A 12,730-nucleotide genomic window follows, 5' to 3' on the forward strand; every position below is an offset into this window, starting at 1 on the left:
ATGTGTGTTAGTTTCAGGTGTACAGCAAAGTGATTCAGTTAAACATTGTTAGATTTTTTTCCAATATAGACCATTACCATCCGACCTGTCTCTTGAGAAACCTGTATGCGTGTGCAGGTCAGGAAGCAACAGTTAGAACTGGACATGGAACAACAGACTGGTTCCAAATAGGAAAAGGAGTACGTCAAGGCTGTATATTGTCACCCTGCTTATTTAACTTATATGCAGAGTACATCATGAGAAACGCTGGGCTGGAAGAAACACAAGCTGGAATCAAGATTGCCAGGAGAAATATCAGTAACCTCAGATATGCAGATGACACCACCCTTATGGCAGAAAGCGAAGAACTAAAGAGCCTCTTGATGAAAGTGAAAGAGGAGAGTGAAAAAGTTGGCTGAAAGCTCAACATTCAGAAAACTAAGATCATGGCATCCGGTCCCATCACTTCGTGGGAAATAGATGGGGAAACAGTGGAAACAGTGTCAGACTTTATTTTTTGGGGCTCCAAAATCACTGCAGATGGTGATTGCAGCCATGAAATTAAAAGACGCTTACTCCTTGGAAGGAAGGTTATGACGAACCTAGATGGCATATTTAAAAGCAGAGACATTACTTTGCCAACAAAGGTCTGTCTAGTCAAGGCTATGGTTTTTCCAGTGGTCTTGTATGGATGTGAGAGTTGGACGGTGAAGAAAGCTGAGCGCCGAAGAATTGATGCTTTTGAACTGTGGTGTTGGAGAAGACTCTTGAGAGTCCCTTGGACTGCAAGAAGATCCAACCAGTCTATCCTAAAGGAGATCAGTCCTGGGTGTCCATTAGAAGGACTGATGTTGTAGCTGAAACTCCAATACTTTGGCCACCTCATGCGAAGAGCTGACTCATTGGAAAAGACCCTAATGCTGGGAAGGATTGGGGGCAGGAGGAGAAGGGGATGACAGAGGATGAGATGGCTGGATGGCATCAGCGACTCGATGGACATGGGTTTGGGTAGACTCCGGGAGTTGGTGATGGACAAGGAGGCCTGGCGTGCTGCGATTCATGGGGTCACAAAGAGTCGGACATGACTGAGCGACTGAACTGAACTGAACTGAATAGAGTTCCCTGTGCTACATAGTAGATTCTTACTAGTTATCGATTTTGTATATGATAGTGTATATATGTCAATCCCAATCTCCCAGTGTATCTCTCCCCACCCCCATCCCCTGGTAACCATACATTTGTTTTCTACATCTGTAATGTTTGAGTAGTTTTGTGTGTTTTAATGTATATTAGAACAATTAGCATACCAACCTCTGATTTTGTGGATTATTGTTGAGGATAAGATTTTTTTTAAAAAATTTATTGAAATTAGTTGATTTACAATGTTGTGTTAGTTTCATGGGTACAGCAATATGATGCAGTTATATGTATATACATATATATATTCTTTTGTGTGTTATTTATGCCTATGCTGGGTCTTCGTTGCTATGCGTGTGTTTTCTCTAGTTGCAGTGAGCAGGGTCTACTCTCTAGTTGTGGTGTGTGAGCTTTTCATTGCAGTGGTCTCTCGTTGCAGAACACGGGCTCTAGAGCACAGGCCTCAGTAGTTGTGGCACCCAGGCTTAGCTGCCTGAAGGCATGCGGAATCTTCTTGGACCAGGGATCAAACCCATGTCCCCTGCATTGGCAGGTGGATTCTTAACCACTGGACCACCAGAGAAGTCCTATATATATATATATATATATTTTTTTTTTTACATTCTTTTCCATTATAGGTTATTACAAGATATTGAATATAGTTCCCTGTTCTATACAGTAGGTCCTTGTCAGATACTATTTTATATATAGTATTATGTATATTTTAATCCCAAACTGTTAATTTATCCCTCCCTGACACCTCCCTTTGGTAACCATATGTTAATTTATGTTTTCTATGTCTATCTCTCTATTTCTGTTTTGTAAATAAGTTTGTTTCATACTTTAGATTCTACATATAAGTGATATCATATGATATTTATCTTTCTCTGATTTACTTCACCAAGTATGATCATCTCTCTAGGTTCATCCATGTTGCTACAAATGGCATTATTTCATTTTTTTTAATGGTTGAGTAATATTACATCATATATATGTACCACATCTCTTTTATAGGATAAGCTGGTTTTTTTAAATGAGTTTATTTAATGTCATTTTTAAAAATTAAATAAGCAGCAGTCATTTGCTGGTACAGCAGGAATCTTGAACCTGAGCTGGGAAGGAAGGCCATGATGGAGACAATGAGATGGGAAACCAGGAGTTGGGGGGAGGGCTGGACTGACCAGGAACGTGCTGAATGAAGTCGAGGAGCTGGTGAACCCAGGGTCACTGCCCAGAGAGCCTGCACAGAGGAGGGTCTGGTGCTGCCTGGCCCACTGAGAAGGTGACTTGTGAGAGTAAGAAGGGTTCTGAGGACTGAAGAACTCAAGTGTCCGGTGGAGGGACAGGTGCCCACAAGGGAGGCAGGGGAGCTCACTGCCTAGGAAGCAGCATCCACAGGGCCCAGAGCCCCAAGAGAAGAGAAGTGAGCAGAGGGCAGGCAATGGAGAAGGCGCTGAGAGCGCTGGCAGGAGAGGAGACAGAGGCGACGGGGCAGAAGGAGGAAGGAGGAAGGGGAGGACAGTGGACTGAGAGGGAACAGGGTCAGAGCAAGGCCAGTGTGTGAGTGCAGAGGGAAGGTGAAGACAGAAGGCCCCAGAGAGGGAGTGGATGGGGGGTGCAGGCTGGGCGAGGATGAAGAGTCCACAGAAATGGCCTGAGAAGACCAGACCTCCGTCCCCACCTTTTCTGCAGGTCAGGTCTGATGTGGGATGCAGGGCACTGTGACTTCCCTTTCAGGGTTTGGCTGAAGTTCATGTGGAGGCTGGGTGGGGTCCCAGAGGCCTGGGAGGGGGCGGTCCTGGGTGTGGATTCAGTGGTCCGGGGGACTGGGTCCTTCTGGCCTCCCCAGAGGCAGGCAGAGAGGACAGCCACAGGGCTGCTGGAGACAGGTGGGCAGGGTGGATGCCCTCCCTCCTTCCTTCTGTCCTCTCTGCTGGCCTGGGGGTTGGGCACGTACCTTCCGCTCCCTGCTCCCTTCCAAGGGAACGTTGGCAGCTAGGAGACCAGAAGTCACCCTGACAACAGACCTCCTTACTGGGCCAGCCCCCCTGGTTCTTCTGCATCCAGGCTGTTTGAGGCAACCATCTCTTAACAAAGGTGAAGCCTCAAGTGGGCTACTGACAGTGGGGAGACAGGGCAGAGGGGGCAGACTCGCTACTGCCACCTCCACCACCAAGGCCAGGAAGGCGAAGATGCCCCTCCACTCCCCCGAGAATATGCCACATGCTTCTTAGAAGCTGGGGCCACCAGGAAGCTCATTCCTGTTGGAAGCCAAAACCAGGGAACCAAGAAGGGAGGCAGGGACAGAGAAGGAAACAGGAGGCGTGCAGCTGGTGGAAGCTGGAGCCTGTGGCCCACCCCCAGGCCTGTGCTGCCCGCCAGCAAGCAACGTACACACCCAGTAAATCAGGGTGGCTCTCCACACTTCATGGGACCTGCTGCCGAGGCCCTGATGGTGGGAGGAGGGTCTGGGCCAGCAGAACTGTAAGTGAAGTAAGCGGTACCCAGCCTCCCCACCCAGGGCCTGGAGCTGGCCTCCTCGCTCCAGGACGTGCTTCTTCTGCCCCGTGTCCTGAGGATGCATGGGCTGTGTGCCCATTTTATGCTGGGCACTGTGGGACGGCCCTTCCCGGTGAGTGGACACATTTTTGAACTCACAGGATGGACAAACATTGATTTTTATCTCAGCGGGACACGACTAACACTGAGCGACTCACACTTTCACATTTTGTCACTTCAGTCTCATGGAGAGGACAGTGTCTTGTTCAATGAAGCAATGAAAGAGGGACAGTACCAGGTAATTCATAACCGAGGGCTGGACAGAGGTCAGAAGTCACGTAGGGAGCAACAACCAGGAGAGGAAGAACACTGGAGGGCGTATTGGTCAGGGTACCACTAGCAGCTACAACAAGTATGGCCCAAGGGCTTCGTGCTTCAAATGCAACAGGCTCCGTCTTGCTCATCTAATAGTCTAGGCAGCTGCTCTCCGTGGGTGCATGGCTATCCACGTGGTATTCGTGACACTGAATCTTCCGTCTTAGGGCTCTGTTCCCCCCAAGACTTTGTCATCCTCTGCATTCAGGGGCAGGAGGCACATGTGCACCTGAGGGCCAGGTCCAGGAGCGGCACGCTGCACACTCACCTTCCACGGACTCCCGCTCAGTTAGGAGGCGGGCTGCAGCCTGCAGGAGAATCCCAAACCCAGGGGCCACAAGAGGGCCAAAATGCAGCCCACCTTCTTCTCATTGAGCCAGGTGTGCTAGTCACTTAGTCGTGTCCAGCTCTTTGTGACTCATGGACTGTAGCCTGCCCATCTCCTCTGTCCATGGGATTCTCCAGGCAAGAATACTGGCCTGGATTGCCATTTCCTTCTCCATCACTGAGCCGTGAGGCCTGAGGAAAACTTCCTTTTTCTGACCCCAAGGAAGGTGCCATGTGGACGGGCCTCTACCCTAGCCAGGACTGGGGGAACAGGGCATGGAAAGGGGTGAGAGGGGAGAGAGAGAGCAACCTGAGCCCGGGCGGCGCTTTTGGTGCCCCCTTTGTCACCCTGCCATTTCAGAGAGTGAGTCCAGACCCTGGGGGTGCGGGGGTTGTGGCTGCCCCTCTCGCTCAGGGAGCTCTGTGCTCCTGCTTCTCAGCATCGGGTTGAGCTGAGGCCTGGACACTGCCTGGTGGGCACCTGACCACCCTGCCATGCCCAGGTCTGTGCAGCCTTGTCCCACCCTGCATTGTGGTGCCCATGACTCCCCGGTGTCCACATCGGGTGGTGAGACTGGCAGGGGCTACGTGGAGAGGGGAGGCCTCCCACCCTGATCCCCGCCTCAGACAAGACTGCCGAGGTGGTGGCCCTGGGCTGAGCAGCCCCCTGTGGGCCGACATCATGTGAGAGTCAGACACCCCGGGGCTTCACTCAGCCCCCAGCCACCCTCGACCCTGCACTCCTCTCGTGGTTAGTGCTGGGCATCGAGGGAGCTAGCAGCCAGCCTGGCCCCACTGTGCCGTCCCCCTCCTGCCCGCCCAGGGTGGCCCACTGGAACCTCTGCTGGGGCACAGCCACAGGCGCCACCCTGCCTCGCCGTGTTTTGGTTGACCCGCCTGTTTGTCACCCTTGATTTTTACACCTGTCGCCATCCCACCTGCCTCATGTAAACACTGCAGTATCAACAAGCTGACGCCAGTCCCCAGGGTGGGCACCAGCCAGGCCCCCAGGGAGCTCCAGCCCCTTAGCAGCAGGGCAGGGCAGAGCAGGTGATGGCAGCAAGTGTGAAAGTATGAAACTCCTAGAAGATAATATAGGAGGCAATCTCAATGGCCTTGGGTGTGATGATGACTCTACATACAGCACCAGAGACACAATCCATGAAAGAATTGATAAACTGGACTTCATAAAAATTAAAAACTATTCTGCGAAAGGCGAAAGTCAAAAGTATAAGAAGACAAGCCCTGGACTGAGACAAAATATTTGCCAAAAAATATATATATATATGTTCAATAAAGAGCTTTTATTCAACGTATACAAAGAACTCTTAAAATTCAACAAGAAAGCAAACAATCTGATTTTAAGATGAGCCCAAAACCTTAACAGACACCTCACCAAAGAAGGTTTATGGATCGCCAATAAGCATGTGAAAAGGTACTCCACATCATCTGTTATCAGAGAAATGCAAACTTAAGCAAGAGGTAGACACCACTTCACGCCTATGAATGACCGAAACCTGGAACCCTTGACCGCACCAGATGCTGGTGAGCACGTAGCGCAGCAGCAACTCTCAGGCCTTGCTGATGGTCCAGCCACGTTGGAAGAGCTTGGTGGTTTCTTACAAAACTAAACATACTCCTACCATACAATCCAGCCATCATATTCCTTTATATTTACCCAAAAGATTTGAAAGCTTATGTCCACACAGAAAGCCTGCACACAGATGTTTACAGCAGCTTTATTGATAATTGCCAAAACTTGGAAGCAACCAAAAGGTCCTTCAGTAGGTGAATGGATAAGTAAACTGGAGTACACCCAGACAATGAAATATTATTCAGCACTAAAAAGAAATGAGCAATCAAGTCATGAAAAGACATGGAAGAACCTGCAAAGCATGTCACTTAGGGGAAGAACCTCATCTGAAATGCATCAGATAGTACTGTATGATTCCAACTACATGACTTTCTGGAAACGGTAAAACAGTGGAGACAATAAAAAGATCAGTGGCTGCCAGGGGCTGGGGAGGGACAGATGAATAGAGCACAGAGGTAGAGATAGAGCCCAGAGGATTTTTAGGGCAGTAAAAATAAACTGTATAATACCACAGTTACAGATACACGTCATTATGCATTTGTCTACACCCATGGAATGTGAGTTGGAGCAAACTCTGGGAGATAGTGGAAGGACAGGGAAGCCTGGCATGCTGCAGTCCATGGGGTTGCATGTTGCATGGGGTCAGACTTAGCGACTGAACAACAAGAGTGAAACCAAAGGTTAACAACAGGCTTTGAGTGATTATAATATGTTGATATAAGTTCATCTTTTTTTTTGTTTTAATTAAGTATACCATTCTGGTGAGTGATGTCGGTAATAAGGAGGGGCTCTAGGGTTACATGGGAAATCTCTGTACCCTCCTCTCAATTAAGTCTTTTTAAAAAATCCATTGGTTTACTTTGCTCTTTGAATGGGTCAACCATGCCAGATTTTTAACATCATTTTGATCATTTGGAAAATAGTGGTTCAGAATTATGCACGTCTTCCAAATGGTGACACTTTTCAATGGAGAATATAAGAAACTCGCATTTGTTAAATCAGTGTCTGTCTTACCAGAAAAGTCTTCAGGTGTTGGAAAGCTGTCAAACTTATGGTGTTAAATACAAGCTTTCCAAAATTCTGGTTCTTCCCTTGGAAGCTGGAATTTTTTCATTTTGGTAGCAAATTTGTTAGGTGTTTTCCTTGAAGTGATAGGCTAGCTTGATATTTTAGAAACTGTCTTCCAAAGACCAAGTCTGAATTACCTATATTTGTCTGTCTGTCATTCTTTTAAGTTAAAGCGGTGTCTTGTGAAAAAAAGGAACCATTTTGGCTGGCAGGGCAGCCTTTCGCGTGCCTTCCCTCCAGACAAGCATCACCTGCAATTTGCAGGACCCTCCCTGTTTCATCAGAGAATTTGAAAAAGACGTGTGTGCCACAGTAGAGCTTTTCATTCATAATTTTGACTACTTCCTCAAGGCCAGTCTTTGTTTTTTAATACTTGTTTATTTTTGGCTGTGTTAGGTCTTAGTTGCGGCATGTGGGCTTCTCTTTAGTTGTGACGAGAAGGCCCCAGAGCACAGGAACTGAGTAACTGCAGACCACGAGCTCAGTTGCCCTGGGGACGTGTGGGACCTTAGTTCTCTGACCAGGGATCAAACCTACATATCCTGCATTGGAAGCACAGAGTCTTAACCCCCAGGCCCACCAGGGAACTCCCATGGACATTCTTCAATGTCTTGGAAAACCAGCATTGGTTTTACTGTGACTGCGCGGCGGCAAAGACTAGAATGGCAGTTCATGTAGTTTGGTGCCACTGCTTCCTCCTGAAGGGTGCCGTTTTGTCTCTCATCAGTTCAGCCATTAATACCATCGGAGAGGCCAGTAACATCATCAAAGAGTTAGGAAAACAGTTTTGACCTTAGGGACCTCTCAGAGGCCCCCAGGGGTGTGAGGACCACTGATCCAGCCAACTCTGTCTTTGTGCCTTTGAGGACCTGCCCAGGGTCAGAGCATGGACACCTGGTGCACTACCCCGGGCTGTGTCCCTCAGGTCCTGGAGGTGCTCCTTGTCAAACAAAAACTTCATCTAATCACTTTAATGGATGGTGCGGGAACTGATGTCCCCAGTGAGGAGACAAGGAGAGAGAAGGGGATGTCAGCAAATAAGCCTGAGGAGAGGAGCCATCCGCCAAACGTGCTGCCCCAGGACCCGCCCGCCTCCCGTCAACCCTGCCGCATGCAGGCTGCTCCAGCTTCCATCTTTTCTCTTCCATAATTGTGTGTTAATATCTCACAGCCGAGGCAGCTCTAATTAAACTCCTCAGCATCGTCACCGTGTGTTCTGAAGAGCCGAGCTTGGCCATTATCACTTGTCTTTCCTTTTGACTGAGCTCTCTGTGTGGGTAATTTCATTCTGCCCTTGTTCGTTTCTTAGAAACTTAGCCTATCCAATTTTAGTTCTTTTCTCCTGTCTTAGAACATTGAGCTCAGAAGGAAGGAGGCAGAGGGCGAAGATGTGGAAATATCTGCCCCACTCACTTGAAGGTTTATTTTGGCCTGACTAGAGCCTGCTTGGTGCTTCAGCTGTCCTCCACGTACCCCCCACCCCCGGCCCCCATCTAGAAGAGCCACACAGAAAGCATAGACTGCAGGTCTGGACCCACCCAGGGGAGAGGGGCGCCAGGAGAAAGTGGCACCACATGAGGTGGTAACTAGGGTCTTGGACAAGTGTGCATCCCCACTCCATCCTCAGGATCTGAGGTGATCAGAAGCCATGGTGACATAACCACACCGCCACCCCTGAGCACCTAGGACAGCCACCATCCTACACCGCCTGGCTGTGCCAGTCACGCACCCAGGTCACCCCGCTGCGCTCTGGCCGGCCGTCACCTCTGCAGTCCCTGCTCCCCTCCTCCCCCCACCACCCAGCAATCTACACTGGCCTCAGTGTTAACCCTGCCCCATACCCGCCAGTCTCCCTGCCCCGAACCTCTGCCAGGGTGGCTTTAGGAGACGCACATAGCAGCTTCACCTAAGAACCGCAAAGCTGGTGAGAGGACTGGGGGCCCGAAAATGTCCCTGGCCCCACCCTTGGGGAGTGTTAGCATCTGCTCAGTAAGGCTTCATCCCCGAGCTACCCGTCGATGGCCCCGGCTGCCCCCAGCCTCTCCCCTGGGGGTGGGAGGTCCGCAGTTCACGCTGGGCTCAGTCTGTGTGTGGGCTGCTGGACCACCTGTGTGGGCTTGGGTGCCGTTCTTCATTTCATGTCTAAGGGCTGCGTGGACTCTGAACCCACCATTGTCCACAGGCCCTGTTGATGGCCCATGGGGTGTCTGATGCCCCCTGGCAAGGCCCTCAACTTCCCCTTTAATTCCCCCCACAGGGAAGGCCAGTCTCTGAACGGTGCCTGCCTTGTGAGCACAGCCGACCCACGACTGCCCATCTCCCAGGTGGACCCCTCTTGCCTCCCCTGCCCACAGCAGTGTGTCCTTGAGGAGTGGCCCTCACTCAGCGGCTCCCTCCTTGGAGGAGCCTCCCTGACTCCAGAGCTTGGTTGATGTGTCTGCGTCCCCACTGGACAGCAAGCTTGGGGCGGGGAGCGGGGAGGCAGTTTCCAGACCCTGCTATCCGCCGTGTCCCCGGCACCCATTCCTGGGCTCAGCCAGCCTGGTGAGCAGACATTCACTGCTGTAGCACTGGTCCTTCTGCTGAGCTTAGGCTAGGGCCAGGGGTGGGAAACCACACCAGTTACAGGGGCTGCCGCACGGCTTCTGAGTGGAAACTTTTAGGTGTGTGAGAGCTGGAACTCAGGTCAAAGTCACCCTCACCCCATCCTACCCCCATAACCCCAGGTTCTTGAAGATACATAGTAAACCAGCGGGAAAAGCTGCTTCTATAAACAATTGGAAGATCCAAGGGTTTTGAGACTGAAAAGGGTGTCATCCTTCAGAAAGTGAGATTCTTGGGACTTACCTAGTGGCCCCAGTGGTTAAGAATCCGCCTGCCAATGCAGGAGACATGGGTTCGATCCCTAGTCTACATGCTTCAGGGCAGCTAAGCTTATGCACCCCACAACTATTGCGCCCGCATGTTCTAGAGCCCACATTCAGCAACGATGAGAAGCCCACGCACAGCAATGAAGACCCAGCACAGCCAAAAATAAAAATTTTTAAAAGGTTGATTTAAAAAAAAATAAGTGAGGTTCTAGGAGGCAGCCTGGGCCCCAGAGAAAGCACTAGGAGGGGCTTAGGACAAATACATCCCTGAGGGGCCCTGTGGACCCAGCTGGGAAGCCTTAGGAGAGTCTTCCTTTACAAGGCCCTGGGCTCCTGACAAAGACCAGACCTTGGGACAGAGCGAGGGGATGTCAAGGGGGCAGTTCTCCCCCGATGTGTTCGGGGCTGGGGAGAGGCAGGCCATCTCTCCCTATGCCTAAAAAAGATTTCTCTTTCTGGCGAACATGAAAGTTCCTAAGGCGGGGACCCCACTGGGTAGTGGGTGTACAGTGGATAAGTGAGTGACTGGGTGGATGAACGGGTGGGTGGCTACACACATCAAAGAGGAGTGAAAGGAATGAAGAGGGTGCACACATGAAGAATGAAGGGATGGACAGACGCTGCGGAAGGATAGACGGGAGGCGAAGGGGTGACCGGGTGGGTATGGGAGTGAGTTGATAGATGAACAGGGTGGTTGATGGGTGAAGATGTCATGGGCGGGTGGACACATTATGTTGGGGAGGTAGGTACCCTGGATGGGGCCATGGGATGTGTGGATGGATGGCTGGAGAAGGGATGGGCACAGCTGAAAGGAGGCAAGATTAGAAACAGCAGCAAATCCCTGGTTCTGTTCTTGGATCTTTCCAGGGAGACAGGAAGGGTCCCTTCGCTGAGACAAATGGTAGATCTGTGGGGTCCTCCAGCTCCCCTAAAGACCCTGTCTGTGCCTGACAGCATGCTCCAGATACAGGCCTCATTAAGACAGCATGCTCCAGGTACAAGCCTTTGCTAAGTCCCAGCAAAGAAAGAGCCCCATGCATGCCCAGCCCCCAACTGCTAATTGCCTATAGTGCCCCAGGTTTTGCCACCAACAAAAAAAAACCCTCACAAATGTCTAAAGTACCTCTGGGGAGACCACGTCCACTGAGAGTCACAGCTCGGGAGCCATCTGCCAGCCCAGGGCCAGGGAAGCAGGGGTGAGGGAGTGCGCCCCTCTCTCCCTCACCCTGGCAGCAGCAGTGAGAAAGGGAGAGACCAGGACCACAGCCTTTCCTGAGATGCTCACATCTGGATGACGTGTACAAAGTGCCTGGAAAGGTGCCCCCTGCCATTCTCCACCTGCTGACTTTGCAGCACACAGGCTGGGCCTCCAGCAGCAGGGATGTCTCAGCCCCTTTCGCTTGAGGAACAGTCGGCAACCATGCCCCACTCCACCCCCCACCTGGCCCTGCCCTGCCTGGTCTCTTGGGTTGGGCTTGTGCGGCAGCCCTGTGTCTCCTGTTGACCTGTGCACTCCTGCCCCCTGGTGGGAGCTGAAGCTACTGCAATGCACGTGGCAGGACAGGGCAGGATGGAGACCTCCTTTGCAACCAGAGGACTGTGTGTGTGTGTGTGTGTGTGTGTGTGTGTGTGTGTGTGTGTGTGTGTGTGTGTGTGTGTGTGTGTGTGTGTGTGTGTGTGTGTGTGTGTGTGTGTGTGTGTGTGTGTGTGTGTGTGTGTGTGTGTGTGTGTGTGTGTGTGTGTGTGTGTGTGTGCATGTACATATGCACGCACTCATACTTCACTTGGCCTGAAAGATTAGAGGAGGAAAACTCTGAAAGATCCAAAGCAGCTCCTCAAACGGAAGGGGTTATTATTATAATTACTATGATTATTGTTATCAAGATTATCCTGCTTGCCTGAGAAGTCTTGTACAAAGCAGGCTAATTTTATGTCAGCTTGTTGTTTGTGTCTCAGGGACCTCATCTTTGCTTATAATAACTAACATTTGCAGGGCTCTTTATGTTGCAGAGCCGTGTCACATTGATTTAGCCTTTCATCTGCACAAACAACCCCGTGAGGTGGGAACTAACAAGAGCCAGAGGCTCAGGGAGGTTAAGTGGTCTGTCCAAGGTCACAAGTCTAAAAAGCAGCAGAGCCAGGATTGGACCTGGGTCACCTGACTGAAAATCCCTATTTGCTTCCGTCCCATATCCTTTGCATTTTGTCTCTAGAGAGGGAAAGGCTCTTGTTCATACTTTAGCTCTAAGCCCCTTTGCTCAGAAGAGAGGGGAGGAGTTTTGCAGACCCAAGTGTTTATCATGCACTCAGCCGTCCCAATTTCAGACGATGCGCCCACGGTGGGCGGGGGGTGGGCGGCAGTGGCGAGGACTGGCAAGGCCCTGCAGTGCCTGGCATGTGAGCAGGTGTGTGTGGTATTGGTTGCCAGTGGCTCAGCCAGGCTGATTCCTGCTTCCCTTGGTCACCACTCATCCCACAATCACCCCCGGTGTGGCACAGAACAGGCAGGCACCAGCCACCTCTCTACAAAGGGTGAACAAGAGACACTAGGCAAAAGAAGTGGGTGCAAGGGGCTCCCTTGCAGTCCAGGAAGTGGGAGACAGAGTGGACATGCGGGCAGGGCCATGGGAGCCCCTGGCCCTCCTCGTAGTATGGAGATGGCTTTCAGGAAGGAGAGCGCCTCAGCCATGGATGCCAATGGGTAGCCCCATCAACTGGCCCCTGCATCGTGGGCACTGCTTTCCAAGTACACTTATGGCCAGTCCCCAGGAGCCCATGTCCTCCTGGTGCAGGGGGCTGGCCTGTCTGCTGCAGGGGGGAACCCCTGTGTGCCGCCAGTTCAAGGGGGCAGCTGTCCACATCACCTCCCCAGGCACCCTGC

At 51.2% G+C, this 12,730-nt stretch overlaps 1 protein-coding gene and 1 long non-coding RNA gene across 4 annotated transcripts in view; both read left to right on the forward strand.

Annotated features, from left to right (window-relative positions):
- GNAO1 (G protein subunit alpha o1) overlaps positions 1–12,730 on the forward strand; it is a 177,515-nt gene that overhangs the window by 133,259 nt on the left and 31,526 nt on the right. The window lies entirely within an intron of this gene.
- On the forward strand, positions 5,626–9,990 carry LOC145513686 (uncharacterized). Its single transcript, XR_014059695.1, has 2 exons — positions 5,626–7,291; positions 8,701–9,990. It is a non-coding gene; the product is annotated as an uncharacterized LOC145513686 (long non-coding RNA).

Source organism: Giraffa tippelskirchi, chromosome 7, assembly GCF_054371585.1.
Source record: "Giraffa tippelskirchi isolate mGirTip1 chromosome 7, T2T-mGirTip1v1.2.pri, whole genome shotgun sequence".
NCBI lineage: Eukaryota > Metazoa > Chordata > Mammalia > Artiodactyla > Giraffidae > Giraffa > Giraffa tippelskirchi.